The following is a 12,916-nucleotide window of genomic DNA, read 5'->3' as shown; positions in this document are numbered from 1 at the left end:
CCCGGCAACGGCGCCAAAATTTGATAAGCAATAGACTAGGTCGTTAATTACTAGAATTAAGCTACCAAATTAACAATTTCTAAACCAAACTATACTCTAGACTACTCTAAATGATAAAGTAATATAGTGCAAGTAAGGGTCGAACCCAAGAGAAGGTCTTTTAAGCTAAAAACTCGAAATGTAAACTATTGATTACTAATGACAAAGCTATAGACAAACAATGGTTATTCACAATGGTAAACAATAGAAAGACATGAAAAAGGGGGGTTTTTGAGTTGGTTTGTGACATGGAACAAAGTAAAATTTGCAAACTTAGTCTAAGAAGCAAAACAACAAACACTTGGTGAGCAAGATAAATCAATAATTAAAAGAACTTGGTGCAATCCTACAAGTTCCAAATTTTCTCAAAGCAAGACTCTTTTCTCTCTAGTTTTCATTTACCCAACAACAATCCTCAAGCATGTGATTACCACTATCTAAGCCAACAATGACAATCCTACTTCAACTACAAATTCTAACATTAAACCATGTAAGAATTGTAACCAAGAGCATGAAGAACAAAACCAAGAGGAAAGTAAATGGGATATCACAAAGATATGTTTAAACCAACAAATCCTATGATACAATCAATTTCTACTCACAAAGGTTGATACTTTAAACCAAGATAACAACAATCATGAGATGCTTCAACAAGTTATTACAAAAGCAAGCAACTTTGCAACAACAAGCAATAGATGAATGAAAAAGAGGCAAGGGTAATTACTTCTCACAACAAAACATTCATCATTTCATTAGAACTTAGAAATTGAAATAAATGAAAGAGTAGAGATTAAGGAGTCAATACAATGATAAAGATGGAAACTTGCAATGGATTACACCAAGTAGGGAAGAACTAGCCTTCCATAGTCTTCATAAAACCCAAAAAAAACAAAGAAAGATTACAACTTGAATGCCAAACAAATTGTTCTTGCTACTACAAATTTCTAGAGATTATTCAATGCTTAGTTGATAACTAGGTCTTCAAACATGAGGGGTATTTATAGGGCTGCACGAAATTCTAGGGTAATACGGGATTTGGGCTTAAATTTAAGCCAACGGGCTTAATAAAAGTCACGAGCACAGCACAATCGGCAGACTGCCGGATGAATGGCAGACTGCCGTGGCAGACTGCCGGATGGTTGGCAGACTGCTGTGGCAGACTGCTGTGGATGGTGGCAGTCTGCCAAATTGCCTGAAACGGATTATTTCTTCACTTCTTCAACACGAGTTCTTCACTACTTAGCCTTCATGCTTCCTAGCAAGGAATGTCGGCTCCGTAACTGGTTCATGTAAGGTCGTCTCCGCGTGATTGCTTGTCTACTAGTGTGGCTAGAGGCTCGCCCTTGGGATTCCGGGTTCTATCCTCATATGAAGCTCCACACATGAATCAAAATGCATTAGTTATGACAACCATCGGGACGGGAAGATTAACTCTTGATTACGACAAAAAGACCCTTAATTAAAAGCATACTTGGCCTAAAAAGGCCCTAGTGACTCGACACTTCTTGACTCTATCAACCAGTCTTTAGTAGAAGACATTTCTATTTCTGCCGATCAACAAGTAAAGATGCCGAAACTTTCTAGTCACTCTGTGCCTAAAGCATCCTCAATTCCAAAGGGTTTCAATCTCCAGACTGAGGATGGGAATACATTTGACATCCGTTGATACCCGTCGTTGTGAGTACCAAAAATAATATTTATAAGACCTATTAAAACTAACCTAGGCTAGTGGTAACAGGGTCGAACCACAGGGAGGTAGGGAGATTATAGTTGCTTTTATTTCAGTCTAATTGTAACAGTGAGGGGGGTTTTGATATGAATTATAACTAATTCTAAAAACATAAAATAAATAAACAAATAAAAGTAGATAAGAACGGCAAACAATGATAAAAGAAATGCTAAGACGGTCGGTTCACTACAGCTTCGATGGCACATAAGTCTAAGTAAGTCTCGAAATACGGTCGCGAAGGATGGGGAAAACAAGTCCTCTCGGTCCATGATAAATAGTAGCTACCTCTCGGCCTATGCTACTAATCCCTAAGTCTCATTAATACTAACTCTCGTTCTTGATTAATGATTCCTAATGCAAACTAAATTACGTTATCTCTCGATCTTAGCAATTTAGTAGTTTTAATTCGTTAATTATTGTCCATTCCTATCTCTCGATCTACGGGATGGTCAAGTTTAAGCATCTATCAAGTCTCCTCTCGGTCTCATTGAAAGATAAAGCACTTAACGAAACAAACAAAGCAAACCCAGACGCGAAGTCAGTCGATCGACCAGCTACCCCAGTCGATCGACCAACCGGCTCAGTCGATCGACCACACTAGCCAGTCGATCGACCAAGCCCTAATGCGAGGTCACCTATTCTAATGCCATCTACGCCATAGATCCCCTACATCTTAGCAAGGGTAATTTAGCTAGACATACTTGAAATAACAACAGCAATAAACTTAACGATTAAAACATTCGAATTCATGCTTAAAATAATTAAACGAAGAATTAACATAAAACGATGATTCGGCTTTGGGAAACTAATCTATCAATTCTAATGCTACGAAATAAAGTAATTAAACTGAAATAAAGACAGGAGAATACCGAAGGGAATTTGCAGAACAAAGATCCAAAACCGATTGCGAAATAACTTGTATTAAAGAACCCTAATAAATTTCATGAACTAAAACTGAAATAATAACTGAATGCAAACTGAATGTATAAAACTGGATACCTCCCTCTTCCTGTCAGGTTACATTATATAGAAATATAACGTAACATTATTCCTAAACCTAGCACATCTTGGGCTTTGGGTTTCTCGTTCTATAAGTTTAATTCACGCATCAGCTCGTAAGTTGGTCGATCGACCACTTAGGCCAGTCGATCGACCAAAGGTGCTGTACAGAATAGCATTCTGACGATTCCTGCAGCGCGCACCGATCTTAAAACAGCTGCTATTTCTTCGTTACTTGGTCAAATCAGGCGTTCTACGCGGCGTTGGAAAGCTAAGAGGATAAGCTTTCACCTCCAATTGAAATCACTCGATTATCTGCTCTAGAACTCGAGATATAGCCATCTGAATGAGGCTGCAACATCATGAAATGCTTCTTTGCTTGGTAAACTCGTACGCACCCTTGCTTTTGCTATCTTTAAGCCTTGAAATGCGCACCAAGCTCATTCCTCGAGTCAATACTCCATGTCAAATGCAATGCTAAGTACTTAGGGACGGATTCGGCTTATTTATCACTGAAATCTTCATATTCCTATAAAATCACAAGAAAAGGAAGAAATACACGAAACAAGGGAAATAGTAGCATAAACTACTCAATTGAGCTCTGAAATGCGTGTGAAATGAGGTGCAAAACATCATATATTAGACACGCATCAAACTTCCCCAAACCAAACCCTTGCTTGTCCCCAAGCAAGAACTAGACTCGGTCCTAAAACCTAATGGAACGAGTTCAATCTCAGAGCGAAATGCAACATGTAAAGCCTAAACCAATTTAATGCAATAACTAACAATCAATTAGCAATACGAATCATGCAAACGAGTTATGTAGTCATTAAGAACTGCTGAACCGTCAACCATAGAGACTTATCAAATCGGACTCTCACGGGTCGCTCATATCACTCAATAAATACAGGTGAGAAATGTAAAGATAGAAAGAAGCAATATTGTAGTGACACTCACCTAACTACGACCTATAAGAACATGCCTGCAGTCTAATATGAAAATAATCTCTACAACCGTACATATGCATTCCAACCAAACAAATGACCATGACACATGCCGAGGTATATATGGATATGTGAGGTAAAGGGTAAGAAGGGGCTAAAATGAATTTGGATATGAGGAGTAATAAGCCAAGCTAGTAACTTCAATCCAAACTATAAGCGAATCCCAACTTCAAACTCAATGTAAATGTTACAAAACGGTGCCAATTCAGGGCACAAAGCTCACAACCTCCATAAAATTGACTCCCCAAAGAATATAGATGATGACATGGGAGTGAAAATCACCAAACCATAATAATTGAAACATGTGATTTTTTCGAACTTTATTTTTCTCGGGATGCAGTCGATCGACCATAGGGAGCAGTCGATCGACCAGCTTCTACAGCACTCGTCTCTTTTTTCTTTTCTTTCTTTTTCGAATCATTTTTCTTCTCCTTTTTTTCTTTTCAATTCTATTTTTTTTTCTTTCCTTTTTTTTTCATCTTCCCAACATCATCTCAAAATGAGCTTATAACCAAATCGCAATAAAACATTCCCAAAAATTCAAGTACTAGCTCGGATAAGGTAGGCTAATTTTAGACTGTAGTTTATGGGACAAAAGAGGCTAAATTTGGCTATGAGGGGTTCATGGGCAAAATGAGAAAAGGGAAACCTCTACCACATGTGTCAACAAACCACAAACCGAATGCATACAGGTATTAAGCAGATTAAGTTCATATTTATGCAAATTGATGTAACATGTCTCATAAGGAGTACTACTCACATTCCTAAATAAACCGGTCATAGATGTCACCAGTTATAAGGCTCTAAATCTCAGAATATGGTGTAGTTTGCCAAAAATCAAAGTCAAGTCTCAAGTCCAGCAAGAAATTTAACGAAAACTCGTAGATATGCATATGTGATTCTACTAATAACATGTTAATTCAAGCAAGGCTCAGGCAAAACAGATGCAAATGCAGTATCATCCTTGAAATACTACCGTTCCGACTCGACCTATATGCCAAAGTAAACGTGCATTTTTGTTTGAATTTTTGTTGAAATTTTTTCAATTTTTTTTGGAATTTTGGTATATATATGGGAAATGAAATAAACAATGCAAAACAAAAATGTAAATGTGAATGCAAGCAAATGAAATGCAACGCAAAACCCTTCCCCAAACCAAATCGCACAATGTCCCCATTGTGCAAAATCATGTAATGAAGAAATGAGAAATGGGAATTTGCGTTAAATTAAACAAACAAGACATGAAGTGGAAATCGGGAACTCACAAGACTTTAAGCGCAGCAAAAGGAAACCTCCCCAAACCAGCGTGAGCTAGGAGGTTTCAGTAGCCAGCAGTGCTACCAAATAATAAGTACCTGAAAAGACAAACAAAAGATACCGCGTGTAAAACGATAAAACAATTATGAACGGTACAATTATGTGCAAAAAAAAAAGCGAGAAGAAATCGAAATAAGACGGAAAATAAAGTGGAGGGAAGACTCCTCAATTCCGCAAAACGATCAAACACAAACAGGGGAATGATCAAAAATAGGTACAAGAGCGAACTTGGTCGATCGACCACATCACCCAGTCGATCGACCAGGTGAACAGGAACAGAAGCTCCTGGAGATCGCAGCTCAGTCGATCGACCATACTAGCCAGTCGATCGACTACAATAACTGCTGTAACTTTCTGATTTCTTCGAATTAGCTCGAGAACTTGAGCTAATATGGTCTATAAACCTGCAAACGCACAAAATACCGCGCCCAAAATTGCGCAAAACCCAAAGTAACAGTCTAAAGTTTATAGAAAATCCTAAACAAACCAAACTAAGCGAAGTTTCGCGCACACGAAAAACGATAAAAGGTCTAAAAGCAATAAAATAGATCAACGGAAACTGCGAAAAATCTCCGACCAAGGCTTCTGCCTACATGAAGTAGCTTCCGCAGTGCTCATCTCAGAAGCTGGACTCCACTCTACTCCGACTGGAATACTCAATGGGTCATCTCTAGCATCTTCCCAAGCATGGCCATCATCTAGCTTCTCACACTCGAGATCTGACTCCAAAATTTTGACTGGCTCCTTCTTCTTGGGCTCCTCATCTGGCTCCTCGTCAGTGCCATAACTAAGACATCCTAGACCGCCTCTTTGAACAATGGGCTCCTTCACAGCTGGAGCGATTAGCGGTTCCTCCTTCCCCAAACCATTTCCTGCAATACTCAAAACAGAAGAATCTTCCTCCAATTTGCTCCTAATCTGGGGCGGAGGTGTCATAACAGGAATAGGTACAGACAAGGGAGTAGGAGTGTCAGTAATGACAACATAAGACGTACGAGTAGAAATCGCATTACAAGTCACAGGACACATAGCATCTTTCTTCCTATAAGTCTGGGCAAAACTAATGGACTGCTTCCCTATTTTAAAGGTCAGTGTCCCTGAGCCAACATCAATAACCGCACCAGCGGTGTGCGAGAAAGGGTCTACCCAAAATGATAGGAATATGAGCATCCTCGGGTATATCCAAAGACAATAAAGTCAATGGGAAGAAGAATTTTCCTATTTGCACGGGAATATCCTCTAGGACTCCTACGGCCGGACCGCGAACGATCGACCATTTGCGAGTGTCATATTAGTGACCGCAAATCTAGTCAATCCTAATCTCCTAGCAAGACTCAAAGGCATGACACTAATACTAGCCCCTAAATCACATAATGCCTTCTCAATTGAGAAGGTACCAATATTACAAGGGACTGAAAAACTACCCGGGTCAGCTAACTTGTGTGGGGGCAGTGTGAGTCAAATAAGAGCTAGATTCTTCAGTCAAATTAACAGACTTGACCCTGTCAAGTTTCCGCTTCTTATTTAAAAGCTGCTTCATGAATTTCATGTAAGCGGGAACTTGATTTACCAACTCAAGAAAAGGTACTTGCACATTAAGACCATGAATGACATTTTTAAATTTTTCAAAATATACCTCATCCTTCGTTGGTACTAGCCTCTCTGGATATGGGGCTGTCAGAAGTAGCTTAGCCCTCTCCTCTAGGTCTCTTATACCGGCATCAGTGGATTTAGGCTGAAAATCCACCACCTTCTCTTTGTTGAAGCTCGAACCTTCCTCAGACCGTCTTAAAACTGAACCATTAATCGTCATCGGGTCATATTTCGGAACCGGGACTGACCCATCAGCACTCGGGTCTTGCCTCAATATGTTCGGAGTTGTCGTACCCCGAAACAAGTGATCCTCAAATTTGTCCGGCATTGGAGGACGAAAAGACTCACCTACGCAGCGTCGTCGGTCGATCGACCATGCATGTCGATCGATCGATCCGACTTCTACAGAACGATGAGTCGCTGTATGTTGCGGATCGGTCGATCGACCGGGTGATGTGGTCGATCGACCGTGATTATCGCTGATCATCTTTTTTCGCCCTTTTTCTTCTTCCCTTTTTCAAGCAGACTTTCTCGGGTTCATCGAGAGCGGACCGCTCCTCGGCGTCATCGCATGTACGGTCTCAATACGCGATTCGAGAGAGTGAAACCGACTTGGTATCTCAAATTTGCATTTTGATCCAATGTTGCAATATGAGATATCACTTCGCGATTAAGACCGATTCGCCACATTGCTTTTTCGTACCTCCACCATAAGCAACATTTGCACTAGACTCGTCAACTCGCAACTTCGTTTTTCAACTCTTCTTTGTGACGGAGTGGATGGTGGTGGGGCTTCATTTGGAGGCTCATATGGTTGATGCGGTGAACTAGGAGCGCAATTATATGAATTGTCGAGCTGAAGTTGATGAAAAGCAAACATCTTCTCCTTAGGATGCCTGCATGCCTCAGATGTGTGTCCCCGTTCCGCCGCATCTCCCACAAAATGGAACCCGCCTTGCTCCCGAGAATGGAACATGTGTGGATCCTTCGAAGTTGCAAATAAACAACACTAAAGAAGAAGGTAAGAACTGCCTCAAGGTACTCAGTCTTCCCTTGAGGCGAAAAACAGACTAAAATAAAGAACAACTAAAACTAGCGCTGCCTCCCCGGCAACGGCGCCAAAATTTGATACCCGTCGTTGTGAGTACCAAAAATAATATTTATAAGACCTATTAAAACTAACCTAGGCTAGTGGTAACAGGGTCGAACCACAGGGAGGTAGGGAGATTATAGTTGCTTTTATTTCAGTCTAATTGTAACAGTGAGGGGGGTTTTGATATGAATTATAACTAATTCTAAAAACATAAATTAAATAAACAAATAAAAGTAGATAAGAACGGCAAACAATGATAAAAGAAATGCTAAGACGGTCGGTTCACTACAGCTTCGATGGCACATAAGTCTAAGTAAGTCTCGAAATACGGTCGCGAAGGATGGGGAAAACAAGTCCTCTCGGTCCATGATAAATAGTAGCTACCTCTCGGCCTATGCTACTAATCCCTAAGTCTCATTAATACTAACTCTCGTTCTTGATTAATGATTCCTAATGCAAACTAAATTACGTTATCTCTCGATCTTAGCAATTTAGTAGTTTTAATTCGTTAATTATTGTCCATTCCTATCTCTCGATCTACGGGATGGTCAAGTTTAAGCATCTATCAAGTCTCCTCTCGGTCTCATTGAAAGATAAAGCACTTAACGAAACAAACAAAGCAAACCCAGACGAAAACAACGATCGATCGACTAGCTACCCCGATCGATCGACCAACCGGCTCGATCGATCGACCACACTAGCGGTCGATCGACCAAGCCCTAATGCGAGGTCACCTATTCTAATGCCATCTACGCCATAGATCCCCTACATCTTAGCAAGGGTAATTTAGCTAGACATACTTGAAATAACAACAGCAATAAACTTAACGATTAAAACATTCGAATTCATGCTTAAAATAATTAAACGAAGAATTAACATAAAACGATGATTCGGCTTTGGGAAACTAATCTATCAATTCTAATGCTACGAAATAAAGTAATTAAACTGAAATAAAGACAGGAGAATACCGAAGGGAATTTGCAGAACAAAGATCCAAAACCGATTGCGAAATAACTTGTATTAAAGAACCCTAATAAATTTCATGAACTAAAACTGAAATAATAACTGAATGCAAACTGAATGTATAAAACTGGATACCTCCCTCTTCCTGTCAGGTTACATTATATAGAAATATAACGTAACATTATTCCTAAACCTAACACATATTGGGCTTTGGGTTTCTCGTTCTATAAGTTTAATTCACGCATCAGCTCGTAAGTTGGTCGATCGACCACTTAGGCCAGTCGATCGACCAAAGGTGCTGTACAGAATAGCATTCTGACGATTCCTGCAGCGCGCACCGATCTTAAAACAGCTGCTATTTCTTCGTTACTTGGTCAAATCAGGCGTTCTATGCGGCGTTGGAAAGCTAAGAGGATAAGCTTTCACCTCCAATTGAAATCACTCGATTATCTGCTCTAGAACTCGAGATATAGCCATCTGAATGAGGCTGCAATATCGTGAAATGCTTCTTTGCTTGGTAAACTCGTACGCACCCTTGCTTTTGCTATCTTTAGGCCTTGAAATGTGCACCAAGCTCATTCCTCGAGTCAATACTCCATGTCAAATGCAATGCTAAGTACTTAGGGACGGATTCGGCTTATTTATCACTGAAATCTTCATATTCCTATAAAATCACAAGAAAAGGAAGAAATACACGAAACAAGGGAAATAGTAGCATAAACTACTCAATTGAGCTCTGAAATGCGTGTGAAATGAGGTGCAAAACATCATATATTAGACACGCATCATCCGTCCTTCCTAAATCAATCTGGTGGAAAGAAATCTCTATAGAGGTGTGGCAGGTGAAGACCCGAGGAAGCATATTGATGCGACCATAATTGGCGCATATTTAGCCCCCGAATTACCATTGTTTCTATGCTTTTTAGTGCTTATTTGGGTCATTTCTTATCTTTAGTTCTTTGTTTTGCATATTCTTTGAGATTTTGATCCCTTGGTAGGAAAGGAGTAAGAATCTTGCATTTTCATGGCAAAACAAGGCTAAATGGATCGTATTCAATGACCAAGCATCAAGGAGAGACAAGACTAGAAGGCCTTTGTACATAGCTAAGTAGAAGATCAATGTTGAGAAAGGATCCTTGAGTCCCCAAGGAAATCCCCAAGGATTCTATGAAGAAAAGGGAAGAAAAGAAGAAGGAATGACGCTGTAGAAGAATCCGAACGGATCATCCATGATCCGTCCGTCCGCTGACTCAATCCGAGCGTCCTTACCAGGATCCGCTCGGATCCCCAGGCCCAATCCGAGCGTCTTCGCCTTGATCCGCTCGGATCGTCCATGCCCCATCCGTCCGTCTCGACCTCCATCCGCTCGGATCACGAGACTGACATGGTTTCGTCCTTCAAGTTACAAAATGGAGACGCCCTTCTCTCGTTGAATACCGGAGTCTCCTTGCTCAACTTAAAAAGTGTAATTACTAGTTTAGCCCTTAGTTAACCCTAATGCATCCTCCCTAATTTTCACTATAAATACCCCATTAGTCTAATTAGAGGAGCATGTTCTTCTAATCAATAATTAGTGTAGTTAATATCAATCAAATCTCTCGTCAATATTGTAATCAAATATTAATCAAGTTTTAATCCAAGTTTTAGTTCCTTAATCTCTCTCTTGTTCTTACTTTATTTTGGGTAATTGAAGATCATTTGGGTTATTATTGGGAGATTGACAACCTCTCAATCTAGGATTCAAGTACTTCTATTATTCTTGCTTTATTATTGGAATCATTAGTAGGTATAATCTCTTAATCCCTTTTTAATTATTGCTAATTACTTTCATTTATTCATCATGTTTCATTATGTTAGTATGATTGACAACCTTTCTAGCATGATCAATATGATAATGAGTGAGTAGTCTCTTAGCTAGGGTTTAATGGGTGATTAAGGGAAACCAACATGGGGATGATTCATGCTTAAATCAATATGCTTTCATATCTTATTTGCTTGCTTGTTTTGATCTTAATATATGCACATGTTATGTTTGATGAAATGCTAAGCCTATGAATCCTTGCATTTATTATCATCTACTATCTCTTCAACTTGACTTGTAAGACATAACCCAACTCGAGTCTTGTTAGATCATGCATGTGTTAAGTAGGAAAGATTAAGTCGACTTGTAGGTGTTGTACAATCCAAGAGATTCGGCTCCGGGACCCAAACTTTCCTAGGATTGTAAGATATAACCCAACTCGATCCATCACAACAATAATTGCTTGCTTATAAATTGAGAACATGTTTGTAAGATCATATCCCATGAATCCCCTATGAACCCATGACACCCTAGCATTTTTTAATCAATTGTTTACACCCTTATTCCATTTACCTTGTTAGTTTATTTTCATTGCTATTTTAGTTTAGTAACCTTCTACATCAACCCAACTTGTGACACCCCTAGACACCGCTAGTAGCAATAGAAATCTTCGTTTTCAATACCCGTCCCTTGGGATCCGACCTTTACTTGCCTCTTTACTAATTTGTAGAGTTGTTTGTGAAGTATAAATTGTGTTTTGTATCGACCATTGACCAACGACCACAATTGCTTAATTTGTGAACTAAATGGCTCCGATCAAAAATGGCGCCGTTGCCGGGGACGGTGTTTAATTGATTTAAGATTTCTTTTATTGTTTTTAGTTGTGTCTTTTTCACCTTGGGGAAGTAAAACTCCTCAAGGTTTGTTCTAATTGTTTTCTAGTTGTTTGATATTTTGCATGTCTAGAAGGTTACAAAGAGATTTGTTACCTTTTGACCGTGAAATCGAAAGAACCTTGACGAATAATAGGAGACTTGTTAGGAGGAATTTGGGAGGTGTTGGTGAAGTTGTTCAACCCACTAGCGAGTTTGTCAATCCTTTCGCAATAGAAGGAGAAGAGAACCCATTAAACAATACCACACAAAATCCACCTACAATGCCTAAATTCTCGTCACACTCTATACCCACCGAGGAGGATCTACCAAATGGTACTCCTACCCCACAACATCTTACCGGAAACTTTATTGCCAAGTCCGCCTTCATCCAACTAGTTGAGAGGAGCCAATTCGGGGGAATGCCTAGTGAGGACCCTCATTCTCATATGGAAACATTTTGTGATTATTGCGAAGCTATCTCTCAAACGGGCGTGACTCAAGACCAAATTAGATGGGTCTTATTTCCTTTTTCGTTAATCGGCACCGCAAAGCAATGGTTGAAGGGCCTTGATAAGGCCACTCTTGGAATAGATTCTTGGAAGAAGTTAGCTCTCGCTTTCTACAAAAAATTCTACCCACCGGAAAAGACCAATATGCTAAGAGCTCAAATTACGGGTTTTAAGCAAAGGGATGAAGAATCTTTGTATGAAGCTTGGGAGCGGTTCAAAGGTATTTGTCGCTCATGTCCTCACCATGGACTTAGCGAATGGTTTTTAGTGCAACAATTTTGGAATGGTTTATATGAAGATTCAAGGAACATTCTCAATATGGGATCAAATGGAATGTTCACCGAAGTTGATGACAATCAAACATGGAACAAGATTGAGGAAATGGCGGTCCATAATTCGCAATATAGTAGGCCTCGCAAGGCTACTAGAGGAAAGTATGAAGTGGACACCGTTACTCAATTGGGTGCTCAACTTAGTGCTCACATTGACACTATCAACTTGAAGTTTGAACAAGCTATGGCTAGACTTGAGGAAAACTCAAAATCAACAAAGCATCATGTCAATGCCTTGACGGCATCCTCATCAATCCCAAGCGGGATATGTGAGAATTGTGGAACCTTAGGTCATGACTCAAGTGAATGTAGGGGAACAACCGAGCAAGTCAATGCTTTCCAAGCTTACAAAAGTGGCACCCCTTATTCAAATTTTTACAATGAAAACACCAAGTTCCATCCAAATCTCTCATACAAAAGCCAAAATGTTCAAAACCCTCAACCAACATACACTCCACCACCCATGAGAAATCAAAATCAAAGACCCTTTTTCAATCAAAACCAAGGTTATCAAAATCAAAATCCATACAATCACCACAATGACCAAAGTTTTGATGTCCAAAAAGCGGTCCTTCAAATGCAAAAAAATCAACAAGAATTTTTCACTCAAATGCAAAAAGATAGCCAAGCAAAGGATACCACCATCAACAACATTCTAGCTC

At 39.7% G+C, this 12,916-nt stretch overlaps 1 non-coding gene across 1 annotated transcript; it reads right to left on the bottom strand.

Annotated features, from left to right (window-relative positions):
• Nucleotides 1-12,066: 12,066 nt before the first annotated feature.
• On the bottom strand, nt 12,067-12,173 carry LOC141617651 (small nucleolar RNA R71). Its single transcript, XR_012531162.1, has one exon. It is a non-coding gene; the product is annotated as a small nucleolar RNA R71 (small nucleolar RNA).
• Between the last annotated feature and the right edge of the window lie 743 nt (nt 12,174-12,916).

Source organism: Silene latifolia, chromosome 1 (assembly GCF_048544455.1).
Source record: "Silene latifolia isolate original U9 population chromosome 1, ASM4854445v1, whole genome shotgun sequence".
NCBI classification, from domain to species: Eukaryota; Viridiplantae; Streptophyta; class Magnoliopsida; order Caryophyllales; family Caryophyllaceae; genus Silene; species Silene latifolia.
The sequence above is the reverse complement of the archived record's forward strand: the minus strand, read 5'-3'. Positions and strand labels throughout refer to the sequence as shown.